The 23,673-nt window shown below is 33.6% G+C and overlaps 1 protein-coding gene and 2 non-coding genes across 3 annotated transcripts in view; all 3 read right to left on the bottom strand.

Moving 5' to 3' along the window:
* Window positions 1-23,673, bottom strand: part of LOC106621893 (protein Skeletor, isoforms B/C) — a 71,277-nt gene that overhangs the window by 35,844 nt on the left and 11,760 nt on the right. The window lies entirely within an intron of this gene.
* On the bottom strand, window positions 10,228-10,392 carry LOC118681950 (U1 spliceosomal RNA). The gene has a single exon (XR_004977667.1). It is a non-coding gene; the product is annotated as a U1 spliceosomal RNA (small nuclear RNA).
* LOC118681951 (U1 spliceosomal RNA) lies at window positions 15,348-15,512 on the bottom strand. The gene has a single exon (XR_004977668.1). It is a non-coding gene; the product is annotated as a U1 spliceosomal RNA (small nuclear RNA).

The following is a 23,673-nucleotide window of genomic DNA, read 5'->3' as shown; positions in this document are numbered from 1 at the left end:
TTATAAAGAAGCTAAAAGAAATATATAAAAAAAAAGATATAAAACATAATCTAATAAAAAAGCAAGAACTTATATGTACATATATCGATAAATGACCAGCATTACGAGCTGAGTCTCGATCGACTTGATCGTCTGTCTATACGCGAACAAGTCACTCAGTTTTTGAGATGTTGGTCTGAAATTTTGCACATATTATTTTCACACCAATGAACTGCTCATTTGAAACCCTATTGAACATAGCTGCCCTGTAAACTGATCGATCAAAACCCAGTCCTTGTATGTAAAACTCTTTTAATTGACAAGATAACGAAATTTAGCAATGATTATTATCCAAGCGAATGATGAATATCCGAAGAGATTGTTCTGATCGGACCAATATGGCATATAGCTGCCACACAAAAGGACCGATCAAAATCAAGTTCTGTAAAGAGTATTTTTTATTTGTAAAAATATTATCGCTTCGGTGTAACCGAACTTAACGTTTCTTCTTATTTTACATAAAAAATTTTACCTAACAGCGAATAAATTTAGAGCACAATTTATGAGACAGTTGCGATTGCGCCTTAATGTATGTATTATATATTATATAGTTTTTTAAATGTAATAATTGTAGCTGCTAGTATTAATGAATTTTTTTAAGCATGTGATACCTTTGGAGTCTTTAATAGCACTTTAAAAAAAAAAAAATTGTACCCCACATGCATCAATTAATTATACGTTTTTATGGTTCCTAAATGTATATATATACTAATATAAATAAATGTATTCGTTTTTAAATGTATGACTCAATCATGAAAATCACAAAGTGCTCCTGATAAAGCTCCAAAGTCAAGATTATCCACCATGTTGCCGTTATTTTCTTCATATTTCATTGAAATATTCACTGCGGCAGAAACTTTCCATATAAAAGCATAGTTAAAGAAAAAACTGTATAAACTAATTGCCGCACTGTGATTTGTCGCACCTGTTAGACACGAAGGTGCCTCCACATGTGAGCATGTGCATATTTTAAATAAGCAAATGCACAATCCCAACACAATAGCTTGTGATAATTCCACTCATTTGCGTTTGGCTGCGCTGCTTGCCTTCAACTGCAGTTTTAATGCTCTTTTAATGAAGTGAAAATTTCTTAGAAAAAAAATGTTATAATAGCTTTATTTCTCAGAAAATATTGCAAACATTTTGTCAATTGACAACATGCGAGCCCTTGTGTTCGTGTGTAACAGTTTCCATGAGAATTAACGGGCATATTTCACATAACTTGTGTAGCATACATATATAAAATATAATATACCATAATTTATTATGCATGTATATAACATAACTGCTTAATTATTTTCAAATGAATAACATTATATACATTTACTATTTATACGTGAATAAGTATATAAATTTATGTATGTAGATAAGCGGAAACTTGTAAAAAAGGTAATTTGAAGTTAAACAGGGTGCGACTTCATTTGTATTGGTATCGAAATAATAAATAGGTTACATATTTTTATTTTAAATATTTTTACTTCATTTGCCCTTTACAATTTATTTTGAATATTTTCTTGAAAACAACATCAATCAAGTGGCACCAAAATGAACTTTTATCGGTCACTTTTTCGAGCATCTCTGATAGTCATTGAGGGTAAAAACTAGTTCTACTGTATTTTTTTGTTTTTGAAGAGGCGTTTAATAAATAAATAAAAAAATGCACGTTTACAGAATTTATTATATATTGGATTTCCTTGTTCCCGTAGCCAATCTCCAGGTGGACTTCTAAACAAAGGTGTCTGGCGGTTAAGAATATTTTTCTGTATAAAATTATTTTCGTCGGTGCTTTTATATAATTTGTAATGTGGTAATGAGTAATCAAGACGATAAATCACTCTCACTCTATTTCATAACATACGTTCAGGAAATGTTTATTGCAGAAACTAAATATTATAACTTGATTTCACGTATCATTATTTCAGCTTGCCAATAAATCATTATTATGAATTGAGGTAATAAAATAGGCCTAACCAACTCAATCGGTTTGTAAATTTCAACGGTTTTAACTGTCTAACAAAAATATTTCTTCCACATATTTCAACCATTGAATTTATATAAAAATAAAATGCATCACTATAATATAAACACGTCAGGAGTCTGCAACGAATTGTTAACTGTTCATTTTGAGTTTCAGCTAAAATTATGTTCTAGAATAAGCTTACGGTGCTTAACTCTTCATATAGGTGTTCATAAAATCAACACCGGAAAGTTAATTCTCTGCATAACGTCAATACGTTTCATAATTTAAAATTATTAAATGTTCACATGACAACACAAAAGATTACGCCCTCTGTAAGCACATTTAACTACATGAGAGTTTGCTAAATCAACAAGTAATTACAGCTGGAAAAAAGTATAAACATGTGTTTTGAATTATTGTAAATTAGAAAAAAATTAATAATTTAATTATCAAATTGTTTGTTAACCAAACATACATATATTATGAAAAAATGTTCATTTGCAAATAATTCAATTGATTTTCTCATTAAGAGCCACTGACAAAAGTGCGGCGCAAAACTTAAATTTTTTACTCGAAAAATCAAATTGAATTTTAATGCTTTCTGAACAGCAACGTGACTTGTAAAATTAAAACAAAAACTTTTTAGCACAAAAACACTCATGTATATGTGTTTATATTTACGGCAAATCAATCTCTTCCTATTCGCACCTAAGCCGCAAATAAAAGCGTGATCATTAACGTCAATCGCCGACTATTTGACAGTGAACATGATTTTCCTAAAAAATTCCATAAAATAATAATTTCAAAAAGTCTTAAAACTTCAGCTATGCGCGAATAATGTTAAGGCTAGTTCACACTTGAAGCCTTTAGGGCTAGATGAGGCGTCGCTTTCGAAGTAAAAGGTAAGACTGGTATGGCAAGACACTTAAAGCCATAAAATACTAATTGACTTTCATATATATAAGTACATATGAAATATACATATTATATATGTATATGTATATATGTGTATATGTATATTTGTCTTACAATCAATCATTTTAGATGTCATAACTCTCGAAATTCATAACACGTCGCTAATTGGTGAACCCAAGCGACTTTCCTATAAAATATCAATTCGAAAAAATACGCACCTACGCTCAACCATAATGTGGCAATGAAGATTAGAATAAATATACATATAGCTTTGGGGAGTAGAAGAAAATTCTCTGCCAAGAGATGCATAAGATTTAGGTTCTCCTCAACAAAACTTTTAGCTCCAAGCATGAGAAAGAATTCTATGTTCACCTTGTCATGAAGTCAAAGTTGAATTGATGTGATAATGCTAAACACGACATTTGTTACGGAATTCAATGTTTCGTGCGTTCTATGTGTTTGCTCATACTTATTTCTGGTCTTATATGAAGCAACAAGATCTCTTTGTAAGATGAAATATTCTTTTCTGGCTAGGTAAAAGCTGCAATGTGCTACCCACCGATGTACACACAAGTTTTAATTGGAAATGATCACATATATATTAGGTTATATACTTGTATTAAAAGAATAATAATGCTTGGCATATTGAATACTCTTCTGACTTAATCTTAACTTTAGACTTTGGGTTCGTTGTACGAATGAATACACAATGATATATCACCAATAATTGTGTTGTTTTGAAGAGCCTTTATAGGTGTTTCGTCCAGACACTTCCCCTATTAAATCCAAATGGAATAATAATAGCTATAATATAGATAAGGTACGGTGAGAGCATGCATCGAATTTTAAAATATTCATTTTGTCTTCTAGCTTAAGTCCTGTTTCAGAATAACCTTACTATAAATAATTTTCCCTACAGATGCCTTTGTAATCTAAACGATTATTAATAAAAGCAACTGAAAGTTAGTTCTATACATCATCTCAACCTGTTTTAAAACACTTACTCATCACACTTGACCCGGTCTGGTCTATTTAAACTGCGCGAACGAACCAAATCAATAATTATTTTCCTAGATTGGTACAACTTTTTTATGTTCGTGTGAAGTTTAAACTCCATATGTCAGTTAGAGTGTGACACACGGCTACAGTCGTGAACTCTACGAAAACTTGCCTCATGCGAGTTTTCCATCCACTTCTGTTGGTGACGATAAGTAGAGGACCCAAAAGAGATATTTGACAATGTAACTGAAAACCCTACATTCATCAAAGACCTCATTAATGGTGACGAGACATGGTTTTATGAATATGACTTCGACACTGTTCAATAATCTATCGAATAGCACCCCAAAAATGAGCGATAGCAGAACAAAACAAAAAAATTATTGAAGGCAATGAAGGCTATCCCAGCCGAGGCTTAAAACAAGTGTATGGAAAATAAAATTACGTTGGCATGCTTGTATTGGCTCAAACAAAGCATATTTTGAAAGCGATAGTAAAGATTTGTTTTTAAATGCGTGAAATGTAGTTTTTTTTTGTCAGTACGGGTCAAATTTGATTGAATGGTCTGAAACAGGCGGAAAACCAAGAAAAGTTATAACAGTGTTAAAAAGAACGAGTTTTTACTAAAACTGCAGTTAAACGTGATATTAAGAAACTAACTTCGCTTTAAAATTTTGAAAAATAAGTTGGTGGAAAGCTCGTCAGAACATTGAAAAGCGAACGCAAAACATGGTTGAAATATATCAGGCATTCATTGAAAAGAGCGCTAAGCGACTTGTGGGTGAAGTTCTATTCATAAAAGCCGCTAACATGTGTATATACATAAATATAATACATATGTACATATGTTCGTTTATGCTCGTATTTATGCACGTGAGTGTGTTCGTGCATTTGAAATGGGCATCAAGAACTACTTTAAAGTAAAGTAAAATAAGAACCGTAACAAAATATGAATACAATAAGAGCAGCTTTTAAGAATTGCAAATGTTTCGCATTATTTGTACGAGCATGTTTCGATTCGATTCTACTCAAGGATTGCCCACCCACCCACACTCATACACACGTATACATATATACAATTAAATATTGTACGTGCATATGTGCGAATATTCTTTAATGTGCAGTTGCTCGCCACTGTCGATGGTAATGGTAATGGTAATGATGGTATACCGTTATACCGTTAGCGAAACTTGGCGATACAGCCCGAACTAGCATGAGAAACAACAACGTCAACAGTAGCTGCCAAAGTGCTGATGTTGCACACAATGCCGACGTTAAGGTATTCCCCAAATAATGTCTCAATCACCGTGAAGCCGTGAAGCTTTTCACATAACGGTTGTTGTGGCGAGTGCTCTGTTGCTTTTACCGGTGTCTAGCAAGCCTAAGATTTTCGCAAAAGCCACACACATATGTATATGTTAAAAAAAAAAGATTTCTATATAGATGTGAATCTGTGTATGTATGTGTATATGTATTTTGCACTGCCTTCATGGACGACGATTGCTATAATATGCATTAAATCTACTAATGCGTACATTAATCTCACTGTGTCGCAGCCTCAATTGAGTTGATTCAGTTTGGTTCGTCGTTCGGTTGGCGCTTTTCTCCTTTCGTTTCACTTCACTTCAACACATTCACTTCATGCACCGCACTCGCTTTCCTTTCTCCATTCGCCTATTCATCTTCCACCAGTTTGAGGCTCGTTTCGATTTGTGCGGACGGACACGCATATGATGGTAACACGTGTCTGTACGTGCCGTTCGTGCTCGAGGATATTTATCCAGTGCAACATGAGCACAAACAACACAAACAAGTGTGTGCGATATTAAGAGTAGCAAAAGCTATAATAACAACAGCAACAGCGGTGAAGGAGTGTGAGGCATAAAAAGCAGTAGTAATAAAGCGTACAACCATAACAACAAGCGTAGTGATGACAATGATGAGAACGAGCATTGAAGATTTAAAGACACTACTTTCATATAGATATATACACATACAAATACACCTAAATACTTGTATATATAAAAAATACATATACATATATCAATACATGACAACAATGATGTGAAAAGACACCGCCAACTTTGACGACGGTGATCAATTTCGGTTTCCTTTTGGAGGTTGAGAAAGTGTTTTGAGTGCATTGCTGTTAGCGTTGTACTCTAATAGAGACCATAGTTGGTTGGTTTATATATTTTTTTGAGTTGTTCAATCGATAACATGCTCGTTTATTGGTTTAATGGGACTTTCTTACTCAGAGAAATTCTCTGTATTCTCTAACCCTTCCATTAAATTTAAATCCTTATGCTATAAAAATACTGTGTAAAACACGTGATAATAACTAAGCGTTAGCAATTTCTTGCATTTGGAAAAGTAAATTGCACTTTGAAGCGTTCAGAAACAGAAGAACATATATATATAGTATTCTTATTCGCCTCAGCGGCAAGTTTGAAGTTCCAGGAGAAAAAACTTATTTCTTCTTTAATTATTATATTCTATAAACTATTTATATGGCAGTTCTAAAGCCTTTCAAAATGGTAAAAAAGTGACAAAAATTCATAGTAGGATGAAACCCATAGACAAGAATTAAAGGAAAAAAGATTGAAGCGTTAAGTTCGGGTGTTACAGAACATTGTATTCCCTCGCAACGGCCGTCTTTTCTAATTTCAATAATATATCTGTCATATTTTTATGAATATTTCACACAAATTTTAGGTTATGTGAAAATGGTGTGAACACAAAAGTTGTTGAATTATATATTTTTTGTAGCCCCTTCCATTTTTGTTATTTTATCCTCCTTTCCAAAGGATTCCTTCCTCCTATAAATTTTTTGCTTTCAAAAATTATCGATCTTGATCTATTAGCATTTAAGGTGATCACGTGAGGTCTTTCTTCTCTAAAACAAAAAATATTGCCGTACAAGTGAGAGTGTCAGGAAGGCTAAAATTTCACATCATGTCTATGTGAAAATGCGACTAAAATTGAATGAAAACATTTGGTAGTTAGACTTAACTTTTGAAAGACACTTGTTTCTTCTCTTGGATATTTGGTACGTAAGATACAACATTTTGAATGACGCAAGTTTTGGTAAATTAAATAAACTGTTAGAAGAAACTGAAGAAAGGTAGGAACCCGCAATCGACCGAATCAACAACAATATATGATTTAAAGCAATGTTTGAGAACCATAGTTATCAACCAGGAGGTCCAAATCAATGAAAACGTTGGAAAAAACTAATGCAGCGGATAATCGGAAAGGCTGAGTCCTCGGGAATTTTTAAAATAGGGAATGAAAAGTTGAGAGGGTGCTACAATCGCCATATTTTCTTTAATTACAACTGTGTCAAATAATAAAAGTGAGTTTTTACATAGGTAGCATAATCAGAGGTAGGACTTTGCTGGTCTTTTTATGTTTTTAGAGATGTTGGTTGCGATTATTCGAATTTGCAAGAATATTCCTACCGTCTTTACAGTAGAGCTACTTTTCCACTTCAAAACAAGAAAAAACCTTAACTTTGTCTGCTCCCAATTTCTTCGGAGTTTGCAGCACTGCCTTGAACTGTAATCTGTGTAAAATTTTGGAAAGGAATATTGTCAAATAAAAAGTGTTTCTTATTTGTCAGATTCGATGACAGCTATTTGCTATAGTGGTCCGATATCTGCGGTGTCGATAAATGAGCAGCTTTATGGAAACAAATGGATGTCTGTAAAATTTCAAACCGATGTCTCAAAAACTGATAGATGGACATGGCTGAATCGACTCAACTCATCATGCTGTTGATTTATAGTTATACTTATGGTATATACCTTATAGGGACTCCAACGGTTCCTTCTAGTTGTTATAAACTGGCGTGGCCAACTTTAAACAGGGTATTAAACAAACAATAACAAAGTGTAATATTCGAATATATGTAATTTCTTGAAAACTTTGGTTGCAATTTTTACCTGTAGAGGGTGTGAGTGTTGTCACATATGAAAGTAGCCACACGTACTAAATTAAGAAATTGTACTACATACTTAATCTTCCTTATAAATATGTAAATTAATATATAATACAGTAGGCTGAAAAGTATAGGGTGACAAAAATAAATAAAATATCAAAAAATTTATACACTTTTGTCTAATTTATAAACTTTAGTCATTAATTATGGTTTTATTTAATTTTTAAAACATTTCATTTACATTTTTTAAAATTTTCTTTTTTAAAAGTGTATGCTTTCAGTTACACAGTTTTTCTACCTATATGTATGTGTACCTACAAAAAACGATACCTCTGCTTTTAAAACAAAGATTTTACCTAAAACTTTCAACAAGTCATAGTTACAAAAGCAACGGAATTGATTTTTGTTAACGTTCACAAAATAATTTGGCAGCGACTTTAAGTTACAAGCTTTTATTTAAAAGTTATAAATATCAGAAAGGCATACTTGTAGGCGCAACCCCCTTCTCACAATCATATCGCTTCAATCCTTCACTTTTTGAATGAAATTTTTAAAATTATGTTTAATAGCAGCAGACTTTACATTCCTTTCTTATTTTCCCCTTTTTGGAATATGCAATTCACTTTTTCTCTCGCATTCAATTAATCGCATTATCAGCTTATGATATTCGCTAATAATCCCCGTGGAGACAATATAATCTCACATAATTTACCGGTAGCTATGGTTATGCCGTTATCCATCAACAGCGTCATTGTTGTAGCCGTCGCTCTGCCACGCCACAGCATCGAAGCTTTTTACCCTTCTATGCCTGCCAGCTTTTTACTTTTTACAACTTCATAGTTGCTCACCAATACACTTGTGAGAATGCATGAGTATGTGTATGCGTGTGTGTCGGTCGTGTTCAATAGGCTTCAGCGCCAGCGGAAGAGGGTGGATTTTGGACTTTCACGACCATTTATCTTACATATTTATACTCGCTCTATCAATATAATACAACAAAAACAAAAATTCATACAACATCCATCCATATATATCAGATGTATGTAAATACGCAGATGAGTATTGAGATACACGCTATCTACTAAAACGTTACAATCACTGTATGGATTTTGGTTTTTGTTGTCTTATATTGATCTTGTAGTTGTTGTTGTAGTGTGCCCTTAGCACGAATCGTCGTCGTTTTGTTACTTGGTTGGTTGTTTGTTTAACTTTAATTTCCCCTCTTGTATACAAATGTGTGTATGCCTGTATATGTGTCTGTAAGTATGCGTGTGTGCATGTTTGTGTATTTGAGCTTGTGCTGTTATTTGATAATACTCCAGCAAATGTAGACATTAAATCGGTATTTTCATGCTACTCTGTTGATTTAACAGTGATTCGCATAAAATATGTACACAGGTATGTTTGCATGTAAGCGGTAGGCTTTGATGGATGGAAAAATAATTGAGTTCTTTCATATCAAACAAACTGACTTTTGGAAGTACATTAAAGAAAGTGATACAAAGGTGTGAGAAAGATTTACAAAATATAAAAAATTAAATAAATAAAGAGTCAAAGAGTGGATAATGATAAAATTTTACAATAAAAAGAAGTTTAATTAAAAAATAATTAAAACAAATAAATAAAGAAAAAACCCTTCACAAATAAAATATTCCATACAAGAACTCGATTTTGATCGGTCACTTTGTAAGGCAGCTATATGCTATAGTAATCCTATCTTCACAATTTCTTCGGATAGTATACCGATATTAATTTTGTGAAGATATGTCGTCAAATAATAAAGTGTTCCATAAAAAGACTTCATTCCGATCATTTAGTTTGTATGGAAGGTAAATGCTATAAATGGTCTGATCTGAACAATATGTGCAAAGATTGTAGCATTGCCTTGAGCAAAAATCTGTGCATAGTTAAGATATCTTACCAAATATAAAAGTTTTCCATACATGGACCCCGATTATGATCATTCACAAAGGTAAATATGTGCTATATGATCTGAACATTATGCTCGGAGAAATTTGTTGGCCTTGGACAATAATTTATGCTAAACCTTTGTGATGTCAGCTATATCCTATAGTGGTCCATAAGAATGTACAAAATTTCAATATTATCCTTAATATATCAAAAACTTAGAAGACTAGGTTTGTAATAAATAGAAACAAACAACAGACAGACATCGCTTAATCAGCCCGTTGCGTTGGTCATTTATATACATATTAACTTTATAGGGTGTCTCCTATATATATTACAGAATAATTTTCCAACCTAACAATCCTAAAGTAGAAATTGTTGGTAAATTTTCTTTAATCAGCCACCAGTTTGTACAGTGGTGTTGACTAACATTTAGTAATATTAACTTATGAATATTTTTAGAAATGTCGGGACGGCGCGAACGCCATTCCCGGCTACCAAAAATTACACGCACGAGTTATTCACATTAGGAATAATCGCAGAGGTCAACCCCATCGTAGTGCAATGACTAGGTCTCGCTCCGGAGGAACCGCCTTCATGATCACGGATAACCTCTACGCCAGGTAAGTATGCTTTTCTCCGCTCAAATCAAAGCTCTTAAGAAGATTGTTGCACAAAGTGGTTGAGAATTTTAGAAGGTAATGATTGCTCACACAAAATCTACAAAAGTAATTAAAAGGACACAAAGAGGAAACGAAAATGAAAAAGGTAAACATACCCTCACAGACTGCCAGCTCTGTGGTATAGGCAGGTAGCAAATCTAACTAACTATATCGCTTAGCGTAGTACAATAGATTGTTGTTGTTTTAGGAATTTTTGCTAATATTCACATTGTGTTCTGGACTAATATAATATATCTTTATGTTATGAAACACAACACTGTCTGGTATAAATCTTTCTTAAATTCTAGCACATTATTCAAAACATTTTCGGGATCATAGAAACTTCATTAAGGGATTTTGAATCTTAAATCTTAGAATGATTTAGTGAATACTTGACTTATGCCATACTTGATTTATATTTAATATAAACCTTCTATAGGTTTATGTACAAATATATAAGTACTCGTATATTCAAAACAAATAGTCAGTAACTAGTTTATTAAAAAGCTATACACTAACATATGGAATATTGTCAAAGTTTATATTCCTTTAACAACCTTCCCTACTACTTGCAACCCAAATTACATAAACTCAGTGAAACACGTACATATAATATGGATATAAAGTTAACAATGGAGACCACATTCATCCCCCTAATGCGTTGACAAATCCCCTTTCGAAATTCTTAACATAATCCCCACCTTCTCGTTGTCTCATTGTCTTTCTAATCACTTAATCTTATTTAGTACTTTCATCTTCGATTCAGTACCAATTGTTTTGCCAATACCAGAAATGTTCTTTGCGTTCGAATGCTACGGTACCCTCCCTCATCACTTTGCGAGAGCACGGCGCACATGTTGATTAGGTTTGCCCACGATGATATTAATCTAAATGAAGCGAAAATTGAATAAATGAAAGAAGCTGTTGCTTGGTAAAAAAAAAAAACAATGAAAACGAAACGCATAAATCGGTTGCGAAATAGATAGAGTAGAGAGAGAAAACCAGAGTGGGAGCGAGTTGGAAAGGAATTATAGCAACCAAGAAAAAACATGTCGAGAAAATAGAATTGCATGTGAAGCAAGAAATGTCATCGTACTATTTCTTTATTTAGAATTCTTTTTTTTTTACAAATGTACATACTATGAGGTCGGTACAATAATTCAGTGACTTTTTTATATCAATAATAGCCACTAGTAAAAAATTTGATAATACATAACCTCACAAACTTCGGCGGAAATTTTAAAGAGTCTTTGTGTACTGTTCATCATGTTTTATTTTTGTCAAGAGCGGAAAAAGTTTGACAAATAAAAAGATAAAGCTTGGCTCAACCACAAAACAATCACGTCGCTAAATTTTCAACCAACTTTTTCCTTACATTTGCGGTGTGTAGCTTTATATTGAATAGCAAATAGATAGGACACAAGTTTTAAATCGTCTTAAAACTGTTAATAATTTTTCTGAGAAGTTTTTTGATTATGGACAAATATACGGAAGCTGTCGCTAAAATTCATAGCAATATGTCGAAGAATCAAATGGTGAGGGGGATGTTATATTTTGGTTCTATATTTAGATATATGTAAGATAACTACTTGATGTGGGTCTCGTTCACTAAAAAAACATCAATAACTGCAATTGTGTGAATCTTGTAACAGAGTTAGGCAAATATGGATGACACCTGGAACCATCATAATATTGCAGAGAGTAAAAACAAGTCAAAGCTATCTATTACTTCATGGCTAAGGATCAAAACTGGTCTATGCGTGACTCGCGGGCTTACCAGACTAACCTATGGATTACTTCGAACAATAAGAAACCTTAATTGAACTTGATCATCAAAAAGTCTTTTCTACATTATGATGGATCCGAAGTTTTCTCTTGATAAAATAAAAAATCTTTACAGGGTTATGTGATTTGCTATTCTAGGAATCGCTTTGGAAGTGAAGATAATACTGAAAAAATTCATCACACTGAAGGCGAATAAAATTCCGGAAAGCCACTGAATTCTCAAACTACTCTCTTAGCTGGCATACTAAGCATTTAATGGCAATTAAAGTAAGCTTGACAAAGCATCTTACATGGAGTAGACGAGTGCGGCTGTTAATGAAGTCATAAATACAATCGAACAATCAGTAAATAAGCCCCAAAAATGGGGGGAGCGTACAGGAAAAATATTTTACAATTACTTCTCTTTAATTAACAGTATTTCACTACTTATTTATACACTAATACTTAAAGTAACTTTTTTGCAGAAATTAAAAAGTTTGCTCATTATAATTAGTGAGCAAAAAAATTTCAACGTCGATGATTTAATATCTAGAGCCCTCACACTCTCCATTCAATATCGCCACACAAACAACTTTGCATTTGCTTATCGCGCATCACCCAAATAGACATGATAATTACATTCGCGCTAATCTCGTAGTAATTTATTTTATCATTCACATCTGAAACGCCGTTCGGGCGTTGGGTTGGACGCCTGCTCGGTTGGACGCATACGGAAGCCGATGAAGTCAATGTGTCAGGCAGGAAAAACTAAAGTGCCGGTAAAAAACTCATAGCTTCCGGTTGAATGCAGAGCAAAAAAGACGGTGTAGGCATTGAAAGCTGAGGCTTTCCTTCACAAAAATAAACCTATATACATATGTATGTGTGTATGTGTGTGCTTGCTGCGAATATGTGCAATATGAACTCCAAGGATGCGCACTGAATTGAGACTCAACTCAACTTCATTTTTATCTAATAAAGTCGGCGAACTGACTTCCTCCCCCAGATGGAATTTGTCTTGCAGGTTATGTGAGTGTGTGACTTGGTTGCATACGTACATGTGTATATAAACATACATATAAATATATATACATATATATACGTTTATATCGCCGTGGCACAGGCATGCAGTAGAGGGTAAATCAAATAAAATTTAGCTGACTCAATAAAAATCAAAAAGCGTTAATGCTAACGATATGACTTTAACCTGAAGCGAACCAAAATAGCACACATACACAAGTATAAGTATATAGTAGCGAAAGCAAAATTGACGATTGTGTCAAAGCACATAAAGAGCGTAACGATGTGGAAAGGAAATGAGGTGGCGACTGAAGCGTTGCATGAAAAGGGCGAAGCGACAAACCGCTGCGGCGAAAGGATCCGCAACAGCGCCATTGTGGTGGTTTATTTGTACGTATATACTAACGGCATTTCTTGTTATATGTTGGCGGATTTCGCTACGGAAATATGTATTTACCATGTATGTGTATATAGGTGTGTGTGTGCTCGTGCGCCGCCGAAAGGATGCTGGACAAGTGAAAGCAATATTATTTATAAACCACACATATACACACGCACATACAAACAGTTCCACATTTTCATATGATTTACCGGTTAAAGTATGTTGCTGTTTCGATTTGCTTTTTACCGTTACCAAATCTTGAACTCTCATTTTTTATACTGTCCGCGCGTTATATGGGAATTGCGAGCTTAAAGCCAGCTCGGAGCGCAATCGTAAACGTTCCGATTGTCAAAAGTCATTTGTAATAAATGATTGCGTGAATGGACGAGCGTGCCAATGCGTACAAGGAAAAGGCGTTAAGTCAGCTGTGGTGATAAATTTTCACATATTTTAGTTCGATTTGTGGTGATTGTGTGTATGTTGGTATTATAAGGATAATGCTGTCTTACTTCGAACAAGGTATTAGTTGAAATTTAAATTATTATGGAATATATTTCATTGGAATAACGAAAAATGTTTTCAATTGGTTGGCCAAAATAGTATTTTTCGCATAAAATGTGAGGTGAAAGCAAGCCTCTGCTTTCATCGAAGAATTTTATCCGACCGTAAACTGGTTTTTCGATCAGTTCATACCGGTACGCCTGGTATAATCAGAGAACTTGAAGAACGTTCATGAATGAATATGTTGTTGTTGTGTGATTTACTACAAATTTAGGATTTTTCAATTTGGCAGCCATACGAATTTTTGACACTGCTCATAAATTCTTACTTCTGTTAAATAACATCAAATACTACCGAAAATGGGTGAGCTCCTTGATCTCAATTTTTCAGCTCTGTTAGCCGTCCAATCGAGCATTATACAAAATTCAATTTGCACCTTCTCGTTCTTCTAAGTTTTCTAGCCTTACCACCTGTCTCTTAACCACTTAGGTTGATCAAAATGTGTGATATTTTAGCGAAATTAAGTTGACAAGTTTTCTTAAAAATATCCCTAATGAATTACAAACCTCTGTGTACGTTCTTCACATCAACTCAATATCATAAATCTAGCCTCGGTCGAGTTAATATCACATACATAAGTATATCTCATATGAAGGTGTTTTTAATATACAAGTATTATTATATTATATTTTTATAGGACTTGTAATTTTAGCTGATGCGATGTAAAATATAGCAATAAAACTAAGTTCAAGTATATGGCCTTTGATATAAGTCAATAAATACCAAATTTGATTGTAATTTATTCACAATTTCATCGAATAACGAATGTTTTTTAGTTTTGCCCGCACCTACCTGGTAAAATTTCCTGGGCTTTGATTCTTGCAAGTTGCAAGAGTATAAAAAGTTCGGTTTCACCCGAACTTAGCTCTGCCTTATTTGTCATCTCCTAAATTTATGAAGTTTTTTTAACCCAATTTATTTTTAAAAAATTGCACATGGTCATAAATGAAAAACTAAAATCGTTGTAGATTTTTTTTGTATGTGTGTATCAAATAACTTTGAATTGCGATTTTATAAATAAATTTATTAACAATAAAAAATAAAATATAATCGATCTTAGTATCAAAATATACAAAATCGAAATCGATTACTTAAAAAAATATTTAAATAGAGGGTATCTTGCTCACATTTTAGTACTACATGGTTTTCTACACCTCTACCAATATTTTGCTAAAATATTACTATGTATTCAATAACGTCGGGACGGCGCGAACGCCATTCCCGGCTACCAAAAATTACACGCACGAGTTATTCACATTAGGAATAATCGCAGAGGTCAACCCCATCGTAGTGCAATGACTAGGTCTCGCTCCGGAGGAACCGCCTTCATGATCACGGATAACCTCTACGCCAGGTAAGTATGCTTTTCTCCGCTCAAATCAACGTTCTTAAGAAGATTGTTACACAAAGTGGTTGAGAATTCTTGGAAATAATTTTACATACACAAAATGTGCTAAAATTAATAAAAACAACAAAGCAAAGAAAAGAAAGATAAAAAGGTAACAACAACATAAGTAGGTAGGTAGCAGAGTAAGCTGTTGCTTTTAATAACTAAATGCCTACCTAAGCTAGCTGGCTACTTGGAAGACATGAAAAGAATATTGCTGTAGTTTGGTTAAAAGATGACTGTAAATTTTACATTCAGCTGAAAAAGTGTTTTAGGAAACTGGTTTCAAAGTTATGCTTTGTTTATATTCGTGTAGTATTTAGGTGTAAGTTGTAAATCCAATTTAAGTATTAGTTTGCGTTGTTGCTATTTTTTGCAGACTTTCAGTTCTTTGCATAAAAAGGGTAAAAAAAAATTCCCAAAAGCAAACAATTTTTTTTTTTTATAAAAATGGTTTCTACCACGTGGCTTGCAAAATCTTTAGCTTTTAATGAGATCGCGCCACAAACCTAAAATTATATCCTTAGCTTAGAGTGGTAATCTTAACTAGAATACTGTCGAAATTTGTTTACATTTCATCCAATAGTTCTCAAGAGATTTTTCTCAGGGCTCTGAAATTTTTGTTTTACAATGGAAAAAATAAGTTTCGATAAAACATCGTTTCCTGATTAGATATAATACCGTTGAAAGAAGACAGGGAATTAATAAGTGCTACGGCAAATCTGCTCCAGCATTTTCACCAGTCTAGTAGCTTCCTGGATTTCGTCTTATCCACACCAGCATAAATTATGTACCCTGTCCAGGAAGACCACGAGAGGCAGTAAAGGCAGAAAACATAGTGGAAATTCCTGAAGCTTTGTTTCCTAGCCATAAAATGAAATTGACTTAGTTAGTTAACAGCATTTGCACCTCAAAGGAGATAGTAGGTCATAACACTCACGAATTATTACCTGTCAGGGTTCACGTTTTTTGAATATCAAAGCAAAAAGACACTCATGTTCGACTTTCAAAGGCCAATCTGGTTTTGATAAAACGCAAGAAAAATTAATTTGTGAAAAAATTAAACATTGAGACAACTTCACACACTGCAGTCCATTCGGAGTTTCGCTGTATGGCTGCTTCCCGGCGAAAGCCTTTCAAAGAGCCCGCAGCACACAACTGTCGGCCGCCTAGTTCTTAGCTAGTATTTTTTGGGATGCACAAGGAACTGTTTTTTATTGAATACCTTTAGCATTTCTTAAACATAATTACTGTGCTTTATAGGATCGGTTAGACGATGTTATCAAAGGTAGGTCATGGTAGTACTTCCAGGATCTGAAACACTGTCAATGACCAAAAAAATTTAGATATGATCACTGCAACTGAGCTTTGGCTGCACTTCGCTTTTGAGAAATATGAAGTCTAGATACGAAATTCCGAAAATAAAGCAATGGAAATACAGATTTCTTATAAATATTTGTATACCGTTTTTCGATCAATTGGACTTTGAGATTAAAGTTAGGCCAAATTTTTTGACATTTACAATTGACATTCTAACTCAAGTAATACTACCAGAAAACGAAACAATCTTACTAAATAAAATAATTTAGATATAAACATTCCAACTAAGCTTTGGTTCCACTTCGCTGCTGAGAACTATGAAGTATTGTCTTATACTTATGTGACTACAAATCCAACCTACACCTGTCCACATCTTTTGCTTTCTTACATTCATATGGCTTTCCAATAAGCAGTTAAACGCTTAATGCTACAACAATAATAAAGCGAAATATGTATTTTTATCGAAGCCACGCTGAAGACCGAAAGATTGCAAGTGCAAATAAGAAAAGCTACAAATCTTGCACGGGCGGTAATCAACAGAAGTAATATTTATTTTATTTCAACGAACTTGCTGACGAAACAGCGCAACCAACACGAGCCAAACTAGCCGAGCAAAGCATTAGACGCGGGGCAGCATTTATGAAAATCCCACACACGCACAGCAAGAATGGGTTGAAAGTGACGTACGGATAACAAAACTCTGAAGGCGCTGATAATGTATAGCGAGCGGTGAGGAGCGGCGGATGGTTGCGGAAGCGCACTTTAATATTCGAGCGCGAACGCCGCACGCCACCGCATTCAAAGCTTTGGGGATGAACAGCAACAACCTGTGAATATGAAACGGAAATTGAGCCAAGTGGCGTGTCGGTGGCCAGTAAGCGCGCACACACACACACACGTACGCATGCAGACAGAAGCGCGCGTCACCAGTATAGAGTGTTCTATTAATGTTTATTACTTTTGACTTTGCACCGCGGGGGTAGTTTCGCTAACCGCAAGCATGTGAAGCGGCAGGACTCCAGCTGTGCGACGACAACACCCACAATCGCTTGCATGGAAGGATGTGAAATGCCCGCGCGCACTTTGCACAACCCACAGCAATTCGACGCGCTGCAAGTACGCACACACCAAAACACACGCGCGCACGTTGAGACGTCATTCAGCGCACGACAACAATCATCGAGAATACTACAAATATGCTTTGTGTGTTTATTTGCAGATATGAAGTTCTGCCGCAGTCCCTCATACTCAGCGCCCATACTCCGCGACAGTGTTTAGTTGTGTGCGTGAGTGTGTACACGTTCTGGCTAATTTAATCGCAGCAAATTGTTCGGCAATCTGCGCTGGATTAGCGGCGCCAACGCGAAAAGTGATACATTTGTTGCAAACTGCAATCTGCCTCAGAGCCGGGAACACAGAACGCCTGGAATTGTGGGGCGGACAGTTGCGCCTTGTTTTCCTATCACGTGACACGCCCACAGTTTGTAACACTCGATATGCTGTTCTGTGTAAGTCGAAAATATTCATAAGCTGCACACATTCGAGTTTTTGCTTTGGTATGTGTGTGTGTGTGTGCGTGTGAATAAGTATTAGATGCGAGTGCTTTGCACTTTATCGCCGGAATGGCGCAATTGGATTACGTTACCGAAATGCGTTAGGAAGTAACTTTATTTTATTATTGTAATCATGTAATAATAATCATTTACAGTTACACTGTGGGTGGGTGCAGGAATGTGGCTGGAAGAAGGTTTTGGTTTGATCAAAATTAATAGCGTTTGGAGAGTTGACAAATTTTTATTACATAATTGTGAAACAATGGAAGGGCGGCGATTTAAGGCAATCATAACTAGTCGATACTAAAACTTAAAAAAGTGCAATTCACCAGTTAGAAGAAAGAGTCTTACGAAGTTTCATATAAATTTTTATTTAAGGGTTCATTTAAGGAGTTATAACCACTTGCAAGTCAGTCAGTAGCGTTTCTTGGTTATTTTTTTAAGAGACATTTTATTTGATAAATACATAATGTACCATAATAATCGGCGATTCATTTTAAAAAATTGTTGATTCCCTTGATCCCGTCGCCCATCTCCATTAGGACCTCGGAAGAAAGGTGTTTGGCTGTAAGGAAGCTTTTTCTATTTAAAATATCTCAAATTCAAAACCAAAAAAAAAATTAACAATTACATTATAAATAAATACAGGTAATGATCAACGGATCAAAGTCAAAATTTGGATCTTTGATAAAATAGCGGCTTCCCAAAAAAACACATTGTTTGTGGTTTAAAAAATTATTATCAAAAATCGTATTTGTTAGTTCGATACTTGACTAATATTGCAAAAACGGTCGTGTGAAAATTTCAAGTCGATCGGCTGGACCCTTTCAAATTTAATGTTTTGGCTGCCAATTACACTAAGTTTAAAAATTCTGTTCGTTACATCAACTTTCAAATTTTGCAGAATATTCTTAGATATACATACATATGTACATTTGATATATACTTGTAAACAAAAAATCCATTTTTTGAAATTCACAAGTGGATATAACCTCGTCATTTAATGTCCTCAAAAAAGCTATCCGCATAATCAATCCAAGAAAAATTATTGTTCCTTACTATACGTCGATATGTGCAGACTCTGGTGGCAAAAGTTTCCTCTAGCCCAATGGTAGGTATCATGAAAGATAATGTCCGAAACGATAATGTTGCACAAAATTTTGTTCTAAAGCGTCATAAAGTCAGCATCAATATCTGTTAATGTATCAGTGGTGACCTATTTCGTTAATCTAAACTCAAGAGTCTTATCGTTGCAATCCTCCAGTGTCTCAAACAATTTTAGCTTAATTATCATTAAGAAGCAACAGCAACAAAACGTATAACTTTTCTCTGATATTTAGCCCTTTTATTTTTCTAATATTGACCTCAAAGAATTAAAGACCACGAAGTAATTCCAGCGAATCGATGAGTTCCTTGTTATATCCTGAACTGGGTGTTCTAAGTTTGCCACAAAGAGAAAGAGATCTTCTGATTAATATACATATGTTATATGTTCACATATTTATATAATAAATTATACATATAGCTACTATAAGAAATGCATCTGCTTCAGTGCAACCGAAGTTATTGTTTTTGAACAGATCTACTCGTGAATATGGACTTCTATGTGGTTTTAATTTAGGAACCGTCAACAGACAATCACAATAGTGATCCAATCATACAAGAAAATACAGAAAGTATTGAATACACATTGGCTGCTAATATCTTTTATTCGACAGCAAATTTCCAAGGTACAATAGTTTTTTAGTTTTACTCAAAGATCAAAAATAGTGAATGAACATGGATCCCTGTAATGGAATACAAGTTTAGCGCAATGTGATTCAAAGCAGACATAAGTAAAATTTTAGTTGTTATAGATTAGAAAGTCATCGATCTCTGAACCTTTCAAAAATCGCGTACTTATATACCATAGATAAATTTTTATATGTATTCAATAACGTCAAGATGGCGCGTACGTCATTCCCGACTACCAAAAATTAGATGTAAGGGTTATCAACATTCGAAATAATAGTAGTGCAATGATTAGGTCTCGCTCTATAGGAAATGCCTTCATGCTCACGGTTAATCTCTACTACAGGTAAGTATGCTTTCCTGTCAAGAATGATAGAATACACGGTTACGACAAGTATTTAACGTTTTTTTTCGGTTTATGCTGTGACAATCGTTACAAAAACAAATTGCATTATGACGTAATTCTATTGAAATAATTCTATCGTTATTGCTTTCCTGCGCACAAAAAAAGGTTCTTAAGAAGATCATACAGGCACGGTTTAGAATTGCCGTAAAAGGGATACACGTAAAGAAAAAAGGATACTCAGATCAGAGATATGAAGGCTTGTAAGTATACCCGGCTTCAAAAAAGTGCAGTAATATGTAGGTATTGAAGTTGGAGTAAGCATATATATTATATATATATATATATTATATTATATATATTATATATAGGTACAAATATACATATATACAATATATAAGTTAACATAATTTTTTTAATTTCATAAAACTAGCTCGAAATGAAAGCTGTTATTTATTTAGTTACTTATTATGCTGCTAACGCTTCTGTTAATCGCTACAAATATATAAATAATTATTTTTTTGTTTGCTTATCTTTTTGGAGCATACCTATTACAAAATATCCACTATTTTGGTTTATTTCAAATATGGTCACACAATTGACGTAATTGCTGTTGTAGGAGTCTCGCCCGTAATGGAAACTTACTGGCCGACATAATTTCACAACTTGCTACGATTACAAATACACAAATCAATATATACAAGTACTATATATATAGATAAGCATTCAGCAATTTTTATGTATTTCTTAACATACAAACACATTTTATTTAGTAACTTTTGTATCGGAAATTTTCGTAAGAAATTCGCATAGAAGTCACTTTTGAAAGTAAGTACGTGCACAAAGTTAAGTAGATATATACATACATACATACAAGTATAATACATATGTACGTTTATATGCTTTTGTATAAAGCCTATAAATGCTCGCCTGCTGCTGAATTTTAAATTAATGCGCTCCAATAGCAATTACAAAAACTAGTTTGTTTTCTGAAGCCACACACAAAATCGAAATACCTGTAATATTACATAATAATACAAGTGGCTATTCATTTGACACCTGTCGCTTAGAAAATTGCACGTCTGCATCGGAGAGTGTGCACTTACATAGCTATTGTGGCTCATATTAGTTCGATTGATTTACTTGTGTTTGTAATTTTGCAACAATTTTGTGCAGTCGAAATTTGTTGTTGAATTAACTGTTATGTGCATGCAATGACAGCGCATGTCATGTAAATACATGAGAGTACATATACATTAGGGTGAACAAAACAAAAAAAAAACTGGAATTCAATTTATGGACCCATATACAGAATAAAAATATCCCTCAAGGTAGGATTTTCAGCTTAACTTTAACTAGTGCATATTTTGATATTTTTCACTTTTCAAACCTTATAAGAATACGATTTTTTGAATTGAAAAAAATTTTACCTGAATTAAATTTTTTATGCTCTACAAATAGACGCAATTTAAGAAAGAGTATCCCTTCAAAAGTTATGGTCATTTTAATAGAAACAGATTCTTAACACGTTAATTTTAAAGGAAACTTCGAATACTCACCGACATCCTTAAAATTAAGCTAAAAATGTTTTCTTGCAGGGATATTTTTTTATTTGTATATAGCTTCATTTTTATCCATAAATTGAATATTAGTTTTTTTTTTGCTCACCCTAATGACAATATAGAATATATATAGCCGTATATATTTACACTTAAGTCTACACAATATAAAGATTGAGTAACTCTGAATGAATACGTGGTATATTAATAATTAAATACATGAATGTTTGCACATTATTCTTCGAGTTTTAAGCAACAGCAGCATTTTTTATTTTATTTTTTTCTAAAGGCGTAAAAGATAGTAAACCGTAGTAATTTATTAAATTATCATTATGAATATTTTGCAATATATTCTTATAGTAAATTCAAATTGTACTAACCATAACAATAAACATTGTGATATAAAATCCTCACAATTCCCCAAATAGTTTTTTTGGTACGCATGGAGACTATGTTTTGTTTGAGAAAATGGACTCACTGTTGATTATTCTTACAGTTCTCTACTAAATTCACTCACTATATACCAAAAACAAGTCAAGTTGAACTCAGAGTTTCTTAAACACCTCCTTGAGAAGGCTTGAGAATTGTTCCTAAGAACGAATCTTAAATTCGAGTTTCTGGTCTATACAGCAATTCTTTATTAATTGACCTTGTTTAATTTTATGTTCCCTATTATGTAGAGTAAATTAACTATAATTTGAATTCAAATATTCATTACACTTAGAAAATATCCGAATTCTTGAATATTATAATTTAAAGAAATTGTAATAAAAAATGCCGTTTCAGCATTTTTAATGCAATTGGTTGATTTTGAGGCATTTTACTCAGAAATTTAGTGAAATGATTAAAGGGCAAAGAAAAAGATACATCAGGCACCGAAAACAAAACAGTTTAAAAGAAAATGAAGAACATTGTCCGACTGAAGTTGGCAGACTCGTGTCGCTCGTGTGAACGCATTGAGCGATAGCAAAAGAGAATTTACCGCGTGTGAACGCAGTTGTACTTGTAATCAGTTTTAAGTACTTTTCAGTTCTAGTTCGGATCATAATGAATATTGAAGTTTATTTGGAAACATTTAAGCATAATGGTTCCTACTTTTAACAAACCACATACTTGAACTTTTGAGAAAGTTAAGCTCCTTTTTATATTTTCAAGAAGTATTTTATAAATTATTTAAGTAAAAATTCTGGTTTAATTTATTTAGAAACTATTTTTATATTTTCTATGCCTATCTACTACACATATACATATGTAGAATATACTTCACGCTTTAGAAAAATTGAAGCCACTCCAAGTGAAAAGAAAACTCGATAAAGTTATCATACTATGAAATCTAATCCAATTATTTTGTTTGTAAGAAATTGTGTAACCAAACTTGAAACTCTAACACTAAAAATACTTAGACATTTTCCTAGTAAGGTTTCACTAACGAAATCTTTTCTAATCCCATTAAAATACAACCCATAAAATTACAAAATCAGGGTACATAAATGTGCATATCAAGATCTAAGTATATGATGTAAACACGTAATGCCTTTAGACGCGTTACGCATTAAATTAGTCATTGCAGTCACAGCTGTCAGCACCAGCAAACAGTCGCCAACAGTAACTGAAAACGGCCGCTTCAGCA

The sequence above is a fragment of the Bactrocera oleae genome, chromosome 2 (genome assembly GCF_042242935.1).
Source record: "Bactrocera oleae isolate idBacOlea1 chromosome 2, idBacOlea1, whole genome shotgun sequence".
In the NCBI taxonomy this organism is placed as follows: Eukaryota; Metazoa; Arthropoda; class Insecta; order Diptera; family Tephritidae; genus Bactrocera; species Bactrocera oleae.
Note: the sequence above shows the minus strand (reverse complement) of the source record. Positions and strands in the feature narration are given on the sequence as shown.